Below are 14,417 nucleotides of genomic sequence, written 5' to 3'. Positions count from 1 at the left end.
ACAGAGTTTGGTCGCTGCCTGACCTGTCTGTGACATCAGACACAGAGGGCATTTTGGCCCCTAGTAGAAAGGGAGGGGTGTTCACAAAGCTACACAATTTCTAGACTCTGGTCTTCAAAGACAAAAGTGGTAGCTTTAGTACATTTTGTATCTTTTATTTTTTTATTTTTATTTATTTATTTATTTTTGGTTTTTTCGAGATTGGGTTTCTCTGTGTAGCTTTGGAGCCTAACCTGGCATTCTCTCTGGAGACCAGGCTGTCCTCGTACTCTGCCTCTACCTCCCAAGTGCTGGGATTAAAGGCATGCTCCACCAACGCCCAGCTACATTTTGTATTTTTAAAAGGCGCTGCTATACCTCGGGCTGGAGAGATGACTTGTAGTTCCTGAGGTCCTGAGTTCAATCCCCAGCAACCACATGGTGGCTCACAACCATCGGCCTCGGCACTCTATGGGGCCTCTGGTAGTAGATCAGTGTTTATTGGGAGCCCATTCCACTTGGAAGGATGGGCTCTCAGCCTGGACACATGGGGAAGGGCCTAGACCCTGCCCAGGATATGACAGGCTTTGGGGATTCCCCATGGAGGGCCTTACCCTCCCTAGGGAACAGAGGGGGTATGGAGTGGGAGGGCTGGTGGGAGTGTGGGAGGAGGGAAGGGAGAGGGAGAAGGGATTGGCATGTGAAGCAGGCTTGTTTCTAATTTGAACTAATAAAAAAATAATTTCTTGGGGGAAAAAAGGAGCTATACCTCAGTAAGAATGAAAGGTGGGACTCTCTCCCTCCCTCCCTTTCTTCCTTCTTCCCTTCCTTCCTTCCTTTCCTTTCTGTAGCTCCCCCTAGGAAAAGGTCTATATTAATAATGACCTCATAGCTACATAGCTCTGAATGCTTTTGAAATTTCAATGTTGGTCAAATAAGTCATTGTTTAGCATTCAACTCACAGCTCCAGGCTTTGTGCTCTGGTCAAATAATCACATGCAATCAAATGACCCTCAGGAGAGAAGAGTACAGACTGGGAGGAAAGGAGTTGAGTGTAATCCAAAGTTGACAATGTGTCAAGTCCTGTGACGAACTCTGTCATCTGTGATGGACCTTCTGGAATTGTCTTAATTACGCCGACAGCCCTAGGAAGTAGCACTTGCTATTCTTCCAATCAAAACATGGAAAGTGCTCAGATCCTTCATATTCCCTGACCTTTCTACAAATTGCCTTTGACATAACTCTCATAGATTGTAATTATAAGCTTGGCTTTTGAGACACTCGGGTAGTCAAAAGGATTCCTGGAATTCATCTATAGGACAAATTTTCTGAAGAATTGCCATACACTTAGTTTCTGCTAAGTTCTGCTATATACGCTTCTTCATGATCTTCAAAATTAAAGCTGAATTTTGCTTTAACCTTTCTTATGCCCCAGGTTTTGTTTGTTTGATCGTTTTTTTTTTTTTTTTACAGAACCTTACTCAGTAGTCTAGGCTAGTATGGAACTCTAGATCTCCTTTCTTCGGACTCTGAAGCACTTGGATACGGATCTGTGCAGTGGTGGGGTAGGGAGGAGCATTCCTAGTTGCCGTTACATAGAGTCTTTTTTATCTTGCTGTGTAACCCAGGCTGGCCTTGGACTCACGGTAATTCTCCTGATTCTTTCATTTTCCAAGTGTTGATATTATATGCATGACCTGTTCTCCTAGATATTTTTTTGGGAGCCACCATGTGGTTTCGAGGAATTGAACTCAGGACCTCTGGAGGAGTAGAGAGCACTCTTAACTGCAAAGCCGCCTCCCCAGCACCAGATTTTTGAATCTGCAAAGAAATATGCTAAGGGAGGCTGTAGCTCGAATTCTAATTGGTATTAATTAAAACTTGGAGTCAGCTATTAGGGGGTCAGAGTGGGAAGATCAGAGAGGCAGAGCAGCCAGTTACTAGAGTTCTTACCTCTAACATTGCTCAGACCACAATGGCAATCCTGTCCTCAGACTTCATTCTCAGATTGCATCCTCAGACTACATCCTTCTCTAAGAATCCTCAGAATGCCCTGAGCACCTGTCTCCTCCTGCCTTTTATTCCTCTCTCTGCCCAGCCATGTCTCTTTCTGTCTCCACCTCCTTAAGGCTGGGATTAAAGGCATGCCACTCCAAGTGCTGGAACCACCTTTGAATGAGCTCTGTTTTTCTTTTAGACTGGATCATGTAGCCCAGTGTGGCCTTGAATATAACATAGAGCCTTCTGCCTCTGTCTCCTGAGAGCTGGGATTAAAGCTGTGTACCACCACTGCAAGGTCTCTATGGCTAATTAGTGTGGCTAGCTTTGCACTCTGATCTTCAGGCAAGCTTCATTTGTTAGATCATAAACAAAATATCACCACAGTATGAGGCCTCTGGCTGCTTTTGGGTAACCTCTGTGACTTACCATGTTTTGCAAAGATTGGGGGTAACAGCTGCTCACCTTCCCCGGAATGCCACCTTTCCCACTGGCCTGTTTTGTGGCCTTAGCCAAGTAGTTTCCCTTACATATGCTTCATTTTTGATTATCTGTGAAGTGAAAAAATATAAACTTTATAGTGCTGATTAGGAAGATTGAAATAGAAAGTTGGAAGGAACTCTAGACACTATGTTCCCCTCTTGTACCACAAAACCATCAATTCAAGAAGTAAAATGGAGACCTTGAAATTAGCACAGAGAATATGAGCTACCAGTCATGCACTAGCTACCTTTCATGATTCCCCAGCCCCTCCGTGCAAAGCAAAATTAACTGTGGTTAGAAGTGAAGAAGTTAGAGCTTGGATTCAAGTGCAAGTGCTAGAGACCAAAACTATATTCTCATTTCAAGGCATGTAGCTTCTATAGTTTTAATCTGTATGATACACATCCTTAAGAATTGAAGGCATTATTGTATGGGTACACGGTTGCTATTAGGAAGATATTTTGAGTTCTCTTGAAAGATAATAAAGGATTAAGTCAGGATTGTAAGTTGCTACCTTTGAATTCTTTGAGGAATTTTTTTCAAGATGTAAATATATTTGTGCATTTTTGTGGGTGTATTCTAATAAAGTAGCAGAGATGAGTCATCAGATTGGAAGAACACTGGTCATATGGCAGACCTTTCGGAGACCTCTGGAGTCAAAATATTTAGGCATATATAGGGCTGGTCCTATTAGTCTTGTATTTTGTGAGTGATGCAATCCATTTAAAATAAAAGTATAATGCTTCATGGATATATAACCTTTGCATTCCCAGTGATGGGGAGAAGCCAGGCTCCTTATACTCCCCAGAGTACCCACATGCACAGTCTAGAGGAAGGCTCAGGAAAGTAGAATTTTCTCTGTGCCCCTGTGCAGGCTGTGGAGACCTAACCTATCCAAGCCCAGTCTTTTATAGTGTCAGAGATGGGAAAACTATCCACCTTGTGGAAAAGACTGACTCCTATATGAGTGTTCTCACTAGGACAGCTGTCCTAGCTCACAATTGACTAACCTCAGGACTGAAAATACCCCAAAGTGGCAACCTACTTTCTTTTAACACACTAATTTAGTAGTAATAATCCTTAAGGTTTGCTTTTTAAACATTTCTCAAAGCTTGACTTTTTCAGGTTTTTTTTGGGGGGTATTTTTGTTTTTATTCTTTTGGTTTTCCAAGACATAGTTTCTATGTGTAGCCCTGGCTGTCCTAGAACTCACTCTGTAGACAAGGCTGTTTGTGAACTTGGATATCCATCTGCCTCTGGCTCCTAAGTGCTGAGATTAAAGTTGTGTGCTACCACCGCCCAGTTGTGTGCTACCACCACCCAGCAAGTTGTTCAGTTTTAAATAATATCTCATGCAAGGCTGAGACTGACTGACCAAGCTGATCCCATTTCCATTTAGTTCTTCCTTAATTGAAGTGAAGATCATGCCAGTTCTATCCTCTAGCTACCCCCAAGAGCAAGAAATTCTCAGAAAGATAATTCACAGTGCCTAAGCTCTCCGTATTGTGATTTACAAAGATTACTAAAATGTGGGAAAGCTATTACATTAGCAAGGAGCTTAGGTCTTTGTGGGAGACCATACTTTCCCAATGTCTGTCAGACCAAGGTCTCAACTAGAGCTCTGCATGTGTAAGTATCTGCTGTAATGATTTTCCACTTTAGAGATTACACAAAAAGAGAGAATTTGAGTCTATTAAGGAAGTTGCCTTTTTTGCTCCATAAATGAAGAGTGTCCCTGTATTGTACAGTCCAAGCACAGTTTCAAAAGTTGTAATGACAGTATCAAGAACCAGGTTTTCTCTCCTTTTGCAACACTTCCCATGCACATAACATGTGGAACATCTGGTTGGTGGAAACTATAATTAATACACCAGAAAACAATTGCTACTTGATAACGAACGTGTTAATATCCAGAAAATATAAAGATTTGTTATGGGCCCATAAAAATCAAACCATGAAGACGCAGCCTTCTTAACAAGAATTCATAAAATGAACAAAATGGCAATTTTATTAATAAAATTAATATGTTTATTATCATTAAGAAAACATGTACAAGATTTCCAATGTTCTCTTAATTACAGTTATTTATTTTGAATGTGTGTGCAAGCACTGTATGTGGACATCAGAGAGCAACTTATGGGAGTCAGCTCTGTCCTTCCACCATATAGGTCCTGGGGATCTAAAACTGGTAGTCAAGCTTGGCCACAGGTACCTTTATCTACTGAACCACCTCACCAGCCTCCGCAATGTTCAATGCCCTCAGACTTGCAGGGCTCTGAATGCTTTTGAAATTTCAATGTTGGTCATATAATTCATTGTTTAGCATTCAACTCACAGCTCCAGCCTTTGGGCTCTGGTCAAATAATCACATGCAATCAAATGACCCTCAGGAGAGAAGAGTACAGACTGGGAGGAAAGGAGTTGAGTATAATTCAAAGCTGGCAATGTGGCAAAGTCCTGTACCAAAGTCCATCAACTGTAATAGACCTTCTGGCATTGTCTTAATTAGACAGCCCCGGGAAGTGTGTTTTGTTTGTCTGCATTGTAGGTAGGTTCATTTCATGTGTACATGGTACCAGAGGAGGCCAGAAGAGAGCTCTTAATTCCCCTCGAACTAGGGTTAAGGTGGGTTGTAATCCATGATGTGCCTTTTGGGGACTGAATTGGGGTTCTCTGCAAGAGCAGAAAGTTCTATTAACCACTGAGCAGTCTCTTTGTTAATGTTCTTCTTTACCAACAATGTTTAATAAAAATAAACAATTAGAAACACACATTACAGCCGGGCGTTGGTGGTGCACACCTTTAATCTCAGCACTCGGGAGGCAGAGGCAGAGGCAAGGGATGTCTGTGAGTTCGAGACCAGCCTGGTCTACAGAGCGAGTTCCAGGACAGCCTCCAAAGCCACAGAGAAACCCTGTCTCAAAAAAAAAAAAAAAAAAAAGAAAGAAAGAAAGAAAGAAAGAAAGAAAGAAAGAAAGAAAGAAAGAAAAAGGAAAGAGAAAAAAAGAAAAAGAAATACACGTTAAAGAAGACTGGAGGACTGAAGCACAGTTTCGTCAAAAGGTGTCAGAAAAATATTCGTCGTATTTCCTTTTGAGAGAACAGTTTGATGGTTGCTATCAAATTATAAGGTTGTCTGGGGTTTGGGTTTCCAATTCTTGCTTCAGGTGCTCGTTGGAAGACAGTGTGGCCTCTATCCAACAGACAAGCTATGATTGAGGAGGAGGACAGGGGTGCACGTGGGCCTCTCAGCCAGCACCTAGTTACCCGGTTCAACACAGGAACAAACTTTCTGGTTGCTGTGCAACTCTTCCTCACAAAAGCTTTGAGATACTAGGGTCCCTTCCTAGGGTCAGAGGAGGGAGACAGTCTCCAAAACAACAACACAGCAAAGGCTACTTGCTCAGAGCTTTTATTCAGTTAGAGAAAAGGCCCACCTCAGGAGAAGGGGTTTCTACTTCAGTTCTTTTAAAGTGTTACAAATGCCCGTGTTGCACATTTACCTGGTTTGTTAATGCTTAATAGTATGGCCTATACCTTCCTTCATCTCTCATTTTAAGTGGCTTACAAAGCTAGACTTAGCCCATTTTATAAAACCATTTCTGAATATTTGAGTTTCACAATGAGTATCTGTTGACTTTGTAACTGAAAAGGAAGGAGAGCTGTTTCTTTATTTCTTAACCTCCAAAATACTTTTCACCTTAGGTATCTAAGCATGTAAGTGCGTGCTTAGAGATACACCCAATACAACTTTGCTTGTGTTTGTATAATTTTTTATTTGGTTTCGTTTGCAGCGGCTGCTTTTTCAACCACTGGCAGCAGCCTCCTTCTCTCCCCGCTCCTCTTTCCCTTCATGGTCCTTCTGCTCCTCCTCTTCAACAGGGTCTCCTGAAGCTCTGGCCTACCCCAAACCCATTATGTAGCCAAAGCTGGCTTTGAATTCCAAATCCTCTTGCCTCCATCCTCCAAGTGCTGGGATTGCAGGTGTGTGCTCCCATCCCATGCTCAAATTTTTGTAATGAAAGGAAAGTCAACTCTCAGGACTAGGCAGCAGCTGATGTTGTAAAGTAGCATAAGTAACATTTCATAGGAACTGTGACCATTACAGCATTCTGGGTGTCTGCTGTTTTGAACCCTGGAATCAGAGGGACTCACCCAACTACAAACTTGAAGTGAATTTTCACAATAGTTTATATTTACCCCAATATTCGTATATTTATTAGAAGGCCTCTTGACAGGTTAGGGGACATTGATGGACTACAACATTGGAGAGTCCATTAAAAACTGCTGTTCGGAACTAGAGAGATGGCTCAGAGGTTGAGAGCACGGACTGTTCTTCCAGAGGTCCTGAGTTCAATTCCCAGCAACCACATGGTGGCTCACAACCACCTTGAATGAGATCTGGTACCCTCTGCCTGGTGTGCAGGCAGAAGACTGTATACATAATAAATAAATAAAATCTTTGAAAAAAAAACTGCTGTTCATGCATGTCTAGTTCTCTTCAAGTTGTTTTGTTTTGTTTTTGTTTTTCCGGTATGACTTAAGATAAAAAAGAGGATAGTCAGAGAAGAAATGGCTGTATTTCTGTAGATGCTAGGTGACTTTGTGTACATTATCAAATGTAGAAACTTTGTGGGCTAACATACCTACCACGGTCTCCATTTTCCAGATGATGAATTGGACATTCAGAGAAATTAAATAATTTATCTGAAGATCTGCCACTAACATGTGTCACCAGTGGGAAGATACTAGATGAAGTATTAATAGTTCTCTTTTCATACCCATGACAGAATGTCTTTCTGTTCAACCAATGTTTGTCAACCAATTAGTGTCTGTTATTCAGGAGTATGGCATTTCTGAAAAAAAAAAAAACCAGTTATCACCATATTAAGTTGACTGGGGAATCCTGTAAAGCTTGGATGAGCCTCTGGTACAAAGAGCTTACAGTTATGAAGTGAAATGGAACTAGTCATAGCTGGTTCCCATTGTTCCATGTCCAGCTCACCCAACTCATAATGTTTTCCCTTGCCACCCTCCTGATAGCAGGTCCAGAGTCTCTGCCAGGCCTGACTGAGCCCTAGGAGCGCTTCCTGTTCTCAAGGAACAGCTCCAGCGGCAACTCTAGTAGAAATAAGAGCATCACAGAGAAAACAAACCCAGTAGTCTCCCAGAAAGAGCGAGCCCAGGGCCTGAGCTCTCCATCCCTCCTCCTTACCTTCAGTGTTCATTGCAAGATGAGACATGGATAAGACAAGAGAGGTAGAGATACCCAGAACCATAAGATGGAATGTGCTCTGCCCCAGCCAGGTTCACAAGTTGAATCCTAACTCTTGAGTATAATGGCATTAGAGGTGGGGTCTTTGATCTGTAATTGGGCCGTGAGGGTGAAGTCACCATGCATGAAATTAATGTTCTAGTGAAAGGGGCCCCAGAAGATCCCCTCAATCTACCAGGAAAGGCCAGTAGGCAGCTGTCTGCAGCCAGAAAGAAGACACTCAGTAGGGCCTGTTGGTGCTGGCCACCTCAACTCAGACTGCTGGCCTCCAGGGTGGTGAGGATTAAATATCCATTGTTTGTAAATCAGACAATTTGGGATGTGGTAATTTTCAATGGCACCCCAAACTGGCTACCCCACTAGCTGTGAAAATCTGAAGTATAAGTAAAAATAATTCAATCTGGCAATTGTTTACTAATGATTTACAGGACAAATCTGCTTCTCAGTTTTAGTTTTTGCTGAATTGTTTTGCTAACATTTTACTTCCCTCCCTTTCTCCCGCCCTTCCTTTTTGTAGCCATTGCATCCTAAGAAGGACAACCTTTCTAAATCCTTCGTACTAACCGAAATGATTACAAACTGTGACAAGCCCATTCATTGCACAAGTGTTGATATCCTGACACCCAAACTGTCTGCAGTGTGTAAAAACTGTCAAAAACTGATGGATTTAATTTATACCACTATTTTAGTATTATCCCATAAAACGAAGACTTCAATATGCCTGTCTAAGAAGCTAAAAAGAAGCATATGCACATTTGGTTTTGCCTGTAAAAAGACATGGGAGTAGGTAGGGTTTAATTATATGTCTCTGTGCTTATCATATGATAAATTAATGCTTTCTAACCAGGTTAAATAGTTCCCGGACTTTGAAGGTTCCAAATTTTGTATAACGGATAAACGATTATATATGACAAAGGTAAATATTTTGAGTTTCTCTGTGCCCTTTAGAGGCAAGAGTCCTGCCATTAAAATATCTATCAGAGGGGCAAAATTGTAGGCCAGAAAATAATGAAATGGCAATACTGGGCATTTAAAAGTTGTCTCTAGGTGTGCAACACCCACACTTACTCTTTACCTGCCATCTCTCACAAGGTGCATTTCCGAAGACTACTTTGTTAATTAAATCTTCTGCATTCAGTACAGCATGTACTCAGCAGTACACTATTTATTCTGAGGGCTTTACAAAATGTGGCGTCAACAAGTATAAAAAGCAGTCTGTTCCACCTTCCTGCCCAAGCAGCCTCAGACAGCTCCATCCAGCCCCCTCACTTGTGAAATCTCAGTCATCCTGGCCTTCCCTTCCTTTCCCCAAGACACTGAATGTTCATTCTCCATGTCATTAGCCCACTCCACACCCAGTCATTAAACATATGTTTAACATGTGCCTGCTGTTTGCAGGACACTCGTGTGCTTAGTGCCAGAGCAGTTTGAGAAAGACAGAAATCATTGGCCTCTTTGAGCCTGTGGTCTAAGTGCTAATGACTAATGACAGTCCTCCTGTCACCTTGCTAATTGACCCCTTGTCTGCATTTCAATTGTGCTTTTTCCTCACTTAGCACTCATTTGCTTCCCTGAGGCCTCAAAGCTGAGATTGCATCTCTGGAGCTACAGGGCATTTGATTCTTGGGGTGATATTTAGAGACCCACAACTTGCCTTTCTACTTCTCAGCCTGGGGCCAACCTCTTAAATACTCCCTTTTCTTCCCTTTCCCATGCCCTCTTTCTCTTTTTTCCCCCTTCTACTCTCATCCTCCTCTCCTCTATGCACCATTTTCTCTTGAACAACCTTCTGCTCCTGTTGCGTTCAACCCTGGTCCTTCCAAAACAAAGCCAAACTGTAGACTTGTAGACTCTACCTTTCCAAATGCAATCCACCTAGTTTTGGTTTTGCTCTTTTAAACAAAACCACCACACACTAAGCCCACTCCTCTATATCTGATAACTTTTCTTTCACTCCAACAAAAAGTCACTAAGCCATCAAAACACATGCAAAGCTTACATAACTTCCTTAGATGGAGAAATATTTTCAGTGGTGGTTGATGGTAGAAAGGAGACCAATTCTTGTTACTGGTCGTCTGTGGACACAAGCTCAGCAAGGAAGCACAACAAAGATCCCCAGACAGAACTGAGGAGTCAGTAGAGCAGGGACTTGGGCATAAGCAAGGGACTTTGCACTGAGTCCAGCAGATAGGTATGACTGAAATAATACAAAACAACAAAAACAGGAAGGAAGCTAGGTTCAAACCTAGATATGAGTTGAACCAAAGCCATAGCACAGTCTCATGTGACAGCAGGTGAGGAGGCAGGGAGGTCTGATGTTTCTCATAGGAAAGCCTGTAGCAAAAAAAATTATTATTAACAGAATTTTTAAATTTCATAAATAATGACTCATTTGCTTTTTCGTTCAGATGAGCATCTTTTCCCCCTTCTATCTTTTTATTTATTTTTTAGAATTTGAGTTCTTTTTTTTTTTTTTTTTCTTTGACCAACGTTTCCTCTGGGAAAAGCCTCCTGAAACAAACCATAGTCTGAGGCAGTGTGCTGTGGGCTGTTATTTCAGGAAGGAGTCAACACTTAATTTTGAAATTTGATAGCCTCTCCCAAACTGCGTCCTGTTGGGAATTTGAGTTCTAAAAATAATGGATTTTGAGGCAAGAAAGATTGAGTACTCTCTTGGGCTAGAGAGATGGCTCAGAGGTTAAGAGCACTGGCTGCTCTCCCAGAGTTCAATTCCCAGCAACCACATGGTGGCTCACAGCCATCCATAATGAGATCTGGTGCCCTCTTCTGGCGTGCAGCTATACATGGAAGCAGAATGTTGTATACACAATAAATAAAAATCATTTTAAAAAAGACTGAGTACTCTCTGAGCCCATTCCACATAGAGGAATACTCCCTAAGCCAAGACACATGGGGGGGGGCCTAGGCCCTATCCCAAAGGATAGACTCTGATGACACCCTATGGAAGGCCTCACCATCCAGGGGGAGCAGAAAGGATATGTGATAGGTAGGGTTTTAGTTGGGGGGGGGTAGGGGAGGACGGGAGGGAGAGGGAACTGGGATTGTCATGTAAAACAATCTTGTTTCTAATTCAAATGAAAAAAGTCTGCAAAAAATATGTGTTATAGTCTAGGGGTCTTGATTTGGTTCATTTTCTCTGTCAGTTAAACAGTTTAAAGGCAGGAAAAACCAGTCGCTCAATCGTAGCAGTAGAAACAGAATTAGTGTCAAAGAAAGGTGTTTATTGAGGGTGAAGAAACATACATGCCAGAGATGAACAAAGAAAAAGACCCCTTGAAAGCAAAAACAAACAAACAAACAAACAAAACAAAAACCAAAAACCAAAAACAACAACAGTTTCTTCAGATCATGAAGCCTACAAAAGGATCCTAAAGCTTCCCTCTCCTGGTTCAGAGCCAGTTTGAAGAAAGTGAGTATAGCTGATTGGCCCAGAACTATCTTTTTCAGGACTTTATGATGATAGATCCCATCTGTATCTCTTAAAGCCCGGGGCGGGGGAAGGAGGGGAGGAAAAGAGAAAGAGAAAACAAAATCTCTTCAAATTTGACTCTCTGTATATTCAATTAGAGAACCATGTGGTCTGGAATCTTCTCAAGATATCAGCCACAAATAAAAAAAATTCATATGAAAGTCACTTCATGAGAAATACATCCAGTAAAACGTTGCATGGCAGACTTGCAAAGACAAGTTCAGTATCAAATCATTATTCATTGTTCCTGGAAATATGCATACTAACTCTCCCCTAGTACTATATTATGCTAATGTTTATTATCATTGATCAGTGTTTTAAGTTGTTTTCGTTCAGAATTCACGGAATAGATTCTGTCTCAGTTCAGGTTGGTGCCTGAAATGACCTCCCCTTTGCTAGCTAGCTCTTTTCATCTGTCTTAAAGTAGCCTGTGCAAAAATTCTCTAACTTTTTTTTTTATTGCAAACAAATTATTGCAAGAGAAATTCCTTTAGCACCAACCCAATTCTACTTACTTCCTGAAAAACTTCATAGTACACCAGGATGTGCAATGAATATGAGAATGGAATTCAGTGTGTATATAATGGTTTCATTCATTTATCCACTTATGTGAGAACCCTCTTCGTGTTCAGCACCCTGGCATTCTGAGCACTGGACATACAGAAATCCAAATGTTGGAGTTTTAGCCTTGACAAGCAATATAGGATAAGTAGATTCAGACCACAAATGCTTGTTGAGCTTCTGTTTATGGCATACACTGTGTAAGGATCAGAGAACCCAGTGGTCATTGGAAGGTTCCCTGCCTCAGTAGTAGTGGTGGACTAGCAGACATTGCTGTTCATCCAGATCAATGTAATAAAATATCATAAATTGGATTATGATAAACAAATATTTATTCTCACAAATGCAGAAGCTAATGTGTCCTGGTGTCACATACCTTTAATCCTAATACTTGGGAGGCAGAGACCGGCAGATCTCTGTGAGTTCAAAGCCAACCTGGTCTATATAGTGAGTTCCAGGCCAGCTGGAGCTACATAGTGAGATCGTGTCTCAAAAAACAAACAAACAAACAAACAAACAAACAAACAAACAAAAAACAGACAAACCAACGCACAGTTGTGGAAGCAGTGAAATCCAAGATCAGGGGAACCGGCAGGTTGTCTGGTGAGTGGCTCCTTCTTCACACAACGTTCCTTCCACATCCTCAGCCTCGGAAAGGGCAAGACAGCTAGCTTCCTGAAGTCTCTTCTGCAGACGTCTCCACTCTCATGACACAATCACTTCTAAAACTCTCACCTCCTAAAATTATCTCCTTCACAGGTAGATTTCAAACTATAAATGGCAGGGGCCAGATAACCAGCCCAGAGTAGATATGCATACCAGCAGTGCTCCTCAGAAACAACCTTTCTTTATGGCTTCTTGTTTTGCCTTTCCTTCTTTCTTTCTTTTTCTTTTTTTTTTCTTTTTGGTTACAATAGACATTTATTTAAAGTGAGGCATCAGCAAAGCAAATAACTCTTAGGGTTCGGGTTGAAACAACTTCTTAAAATATGTTGAGACCAGGCATATCCACAGATCTCAACGACAAGGTCACTTCTTTGCCCATTCTTCTTTCTCTTTCCTTTCCCAAATAACCTCTTTGAGATGGGGTTCAAGGTAGAATTTGTTCTCCTCATATTTTGTCCACTGCTCCTTAGGCAAGATCTGATGCCTCACAAGACAGGTCCAGGGCTCTCTTAATTAGAAACATTCTGTAGATTCTCAGGAAGCCTTCTTATGGCTTCTTTTTCATCTTTAGTCTCATTCATTATATCGTCTCTCATTAGACCCAGATTGTTGAATCCTGCAGCGTTGTAATACCACTTTCGAAAGCCATCCAGCCACTTGCTTGACCCTGCAACAGCAGGCCGGGCTGCCATCTTGACCCCTCCTTCTTTCTTTCTTAAAGACACCTTTTACCACTGTCTTACCTTTGCTTAAAATAAAGCTTACATGCCTTATTTTTAACCCAAGGATTCTGAGCCACCAGTTCAGTAACTTGATCAAAAGACCCTTGGGACTCTAACAGTGACCCAGAATCCCAAGCAGTCTTGTTTGTGTTTTGCATTTGCTAGTACGTTTTAAACTTAATAATATCCCAATATGCATGTCACACCCTAAACTAATTTAATAAAGCAACAGTGACTTCATTTTCAACCTTTGCAATAGGCAAGTTTAAACCTATTTTTGCATAATCTGACTAGATATCCAGCCCTGCCTCCAGGGTTTCTAATTCCGTAGGATAACAGTGCAAGCTGATAGTTTTGCTTTTAGCATTTTCCCTGAAATTGCTGTTGGAGCAGGTCTAGAGGCAACACTTTAACAAGCATTGTTTAAGGGATTAAGCATATTAATTTACCAAATTAAAACCATTACTAAAATGATTTGAAACAGATAATGCCTAACCAGGCTTAGGATATTTATAAAAGTTAGGGAAGTAATAGGCAAAGCTAAATTTAATATTTCATATTCTCAATGGCCATGGTCTCCTAAGTTGCAGCCCCAAACCTCTTTCTACTATAGATGGCTAAAATTCAAAATACTTAAAAGTTAAGATGCTTTATTCTTTGACTGCAAATATTTTTTCTCTTCCTCATAGATAGGTTGTAACATGAATTTTAATTGATCTTAATAATAAAAACCCAGAGTCAGATATCGTGGTAAATGCTGAAAGATCAGAGAGACAAATGAACAAGCCACAGCCACTTCTTACCTTGCTAACTCCTCAGCCTGAAAGGTACTAAGCTCCTGTCTCCTCATACCTTATATTCATCTCTCCACCCATATCACTCCTGGCTATCTGTACAGACTTCCAGACCTCTATGGTTAACAAATGGCTAGCTCCATTCTCTGATCTTCAGGCAAGCTTTATTTGTGAGAGTACAAACAAGATATCACCACATTTCCCCTTTTTGTCTAAAATAAAAAAGGTTATAATAACATAAGAAAAACTACATACAATAAGTGCAATAACAATATACAATATACATAGGCAATAAATACATCAACAATGTCTAGTCCATTAGCAACTGACAAATTCAGAGAAAATACTCCATATCTATCCTACCTTGGTGAATCCAAAAGGTTGTACCCAATTCACTTACTATTCTAACTTGCATTACCAAAACTATCCTTTAATGTCTCTCAACCTTA

At 41.1% G+C, this 14,417-nt stretch overlaps 1 pseudogene; it reads right to left on the bottom strand.

Annotated features, from left to right (window-relative positions):
* Positions 1-12,815: 12,815 nt before the first annotated feature.
* Positions 12,816-13,144, bottom strand: LOC100771040 (annotated as a pseudogene).
* Positions 13,145-14,417: the final 1,273 nt, after the last annotated feature.

The sequence above is a fragment of the Cricetulus griseus genome, chromosome 4 (genome assembly GCF_003668045.3).
Source record: "Cricetulus griseus strain 17A/GY chromosome 4, alternate assembly CriGri-PICRH-1.0, whole genome shotgun sequence".
In the NCBI taxonomy this organism is placed as follows: domain Eukaryota; kingdom Metazoa; phylum Chordata; class Mammalia; order Rodentia; family Cricetidae; genus Cricetulus; species Cricetulus griseus.
This window is presented reverse-complemented; position numbering and strand designations above follow the sequence as displayed.